Source organism: Mauremys reevesii, unplaced genomic scaffold (genome assembly GCF_016161935.1).
Source record: "Mauremys reevesii isolate NIE-2019 unplaced genomic scaffold, ASM1616193v1 Contig60, whole genome shotgun sequence".
NCBI classification, from domain to species: Eukaryota; Metazoa; Chordata; order Testudines; family Geoemydidae; genus Mauremys; species Mauremys reevesii.
Window position 1 is genome coordinate 275,084 of NW_024100874.1, and position 2,821 is coordinate 277,904.

A 2,821-nucleotide genomic window follows, 5' to 3' on the forward strand; every position below is an offset into this window, starting at 1 on the left:
TCCCAGTGCCCATACATCCCAAAGCCCTCCTTGTAACACCACTCCCTCAGCCAACTATTAATCATCACGATCCTCTCACCCCTTTGGCGCCCTTCCCTAGGGACAGGTAGAATCCCACTGAAGATCACCTGAGCCTCAATTTCCTTGAGTGTCTTACCCAACCTGGCATAGTCTCCCTTGATCCTCTCTAGCGAGAATCTAGCCGTGTCATTCGTTCCTACATGAAGGATGATCAAAGGGTTCTTACCCGCTCCTCTTAGGATCCTTTTCAACCTCAGGTCCACATCCCGTATTTTAGCACCCGGTAGACAGCACACCCTTCTGTTCTCCGGATCGGCCCTGGTCACAGAGTTCCTAGAGGGGTCACACGAACCACTTCTGGATGGTCACCCAGCCCCAGAATTCCCCCCAATTGGTCTAATCTCCTCTCAGGGTGGTCTCTAGTGGCTGAAGCCCATCCCGATTGGTAGAAGGCAGTGAGAGGAGTTCTTAGAGGGGTCACACAAACCCCGGAACTCCCCCTGGCTGGTTAAATCTTCTCTCAGGGTGTTCCTATCGGGGCAAAACCTATCCTGATTGGTATAGTGGAAGGAGTTCTTAGAGGGGTCACATGACACACCTTGCTTCCGGTCATGTGTCTGCCTCGCCCCCAGAAGTAATACCCCCATGGGGTTCTGATGACCGGTGGGCAGGGCTTATTGGGTCAAGGGATGGGGTTAAGTTTTGATTGACAATAGGGCCCTTATACTCCTCGCTCCCGCTACCCAAAATTGGAACACGACAGAGGCAACTATACTACTGGGCAGTATTCGCCGTTGTCCTACTGCTCAGATGCTGTAAGTGAGAGAAGGATCAGGCCCTGTAAAGTAGCCTGGGTTGATTTTTATTACTCAAGCGTTTTTATTACACATCAGGACATCTAGTCATTCTGATGGACATGCAGCCTCTGGACAAGCTCGGTGAGAAGCATGTACATTATACTGCTTGCTCAGGGGTCATTACTATAGTAACAGCCAAGTACTGGCCCAGATCCACAAATACAGCTGAGCTCTAGGCTCTGGGTTGTTCTAAATTATGCTGTCTTGTAACAGCCATTGCTGCACTGGAGATAGCTGTAGCACAACGCACACTGTGTGTGCCAGCTTCTGTTCCCAGCTCACCCCCCATATACTTGGGTGGGAAGCTAGGAGTTGGTGACATACAGCCAGCTACACTGACTGTACACTCTATATGCTGGTTCTCTGGGTGTTAGGGATTTGCACATGCTGGGGAATTCCTAGCTGCCTCTTAGGGCAGCTTTATGGCTACTTTGCCCTGCTCCACTGCAACGTAGGGCAGCAAAAGGGTGACTTTACAACTAATCCCACCCCTATTGATGCACCTACCCGTGGTTGTTAGGAGTCTGAGTTCAGGTATCCGGGTTTGGAAAACCCACTCACCTGGCATAAAGTTGTCTGATGGCAACAAAAGGCCAAATATGCCTTTAAACATCAGTCCCCTTGTTTTTCAAATATCTATTTGAAACACCATAAAGCTGATAGAGATTTAAGTGCCCTAATCAGCACCTCTGCAGGTGGCTATAATGAGTATTTAGGCTTCTACCTGCAGATTTTAGTGCTTAACTTTAGTCACCCAAGGCCTTTGTATTTGTCTTGCCCAAGCCTATGAGTTGCTGAGTGTTCTCAAACTCCCACTGATGTTATTGGGAGATAAGGATGCTCTGCCCTTCAGAGAAGGGGCTCAGCAGATATAACTCATCCTCCAAAGTTAGCTACTATGATCCTTCACCTCCTATCAAAAGGTCACTGAATGGTCAGGTTTCTAGTCTCCATCACCACCTCATTCTCCAGTTTACTGTCCCCTTGGGTGCAGGGCTTGTGAGGATTCACCAGGCAGCAGTTTGCAGAGGAGGGCGAAAGGCAGAGGGAGTCTGGGGTGTTATTGCTTATAGTTCTCAATGGGGAGACAATGTTCCTGTAACAGTTGAATATTGGAAGGAAACCAATAGAGACCCCTGTTGAATTGACACATTCTGCTAATTCAAAAGTGACTCTATTAAGTAATATGGGTTCCCCTAATCTTGTAGTGTTTCCTGTTTTGGTGATTGTTTTCTATACCATATCCAGCAGCTTATTCCCAGTCCATGTTCTCGTATTGTTATTCCCTAGTATTCTGCACTCTGTTTATGTGTATTAAGGGGCACTGGACAAATACTGATGACTCTTCACATTTCTTTTTCAGGTGCTGGCCATGTATCTCACAAACAAGGTCGTCTGTAAATAACCCAGCTGCAGATTTTGTATATACTGTGTACATATTTCCTACTAAACTGTTTGAAGTATCTGTTTCAATTGCTCAGAGGCCTGATTTTGTCTTTCAGAGAAATTGGGGCTTCCTCAATGTCCACTGTAACCACGATGTGGGGGCTTCCTCCCTTACCCTTTCTCCATGGAGCTGGACGAAGACCTCCAGCTCAGCACCTCTCTAGGGTCTCTTACCACTCTTCTGCAGTTCCCACAAAGCTAAATCTAATCCCTGTAGTTAGTGACCTGGGGTCTGGTTCTTAATTATATTCTCATCTTTGTTTCTCTGGGCATTCAGTGTTGCTGATGAATTCTGGGTAGTAAGTGGGATGGACTGTGTTTTGGCGAGTTATCCTCCCTCCTGTCTAGCCTGTTTCTGGGTCAGAAGGGTATCTGTGAATAGCGTCTGTTTACTTACAGCCTTAGGCTCGGTGCCTGAGATAGTGTGTGAGGGAAGGCATCTCTGCTTTTCTAAGCCAAGTCCCTGTTTGTGAACTGCAAGACTTTAGCGGACAGGA

The 2,821-nt window shown here is 47.5% G+C and overlaps 1 long non-coding RNA gene across 1 annotated transcript; it reads left to right on the forward strand.

Moving 5' to 3' along the window:
* The first annotated feature begins 682 nt into the window (after positions 1-682).
* Positions 683-2,351, forward strand: LOC120394487. Its single transcript, XR_005592311.1, has 2 exons — positions 683-836; positions 2,242-2,351. It is a non-coding gene; the product is annotated as an uncharacterized LOC120394487 (long non-coding RNA).
* The last annotated feature ends 470 nt before the right edge of the window (positions 2,352-2,821 follow it).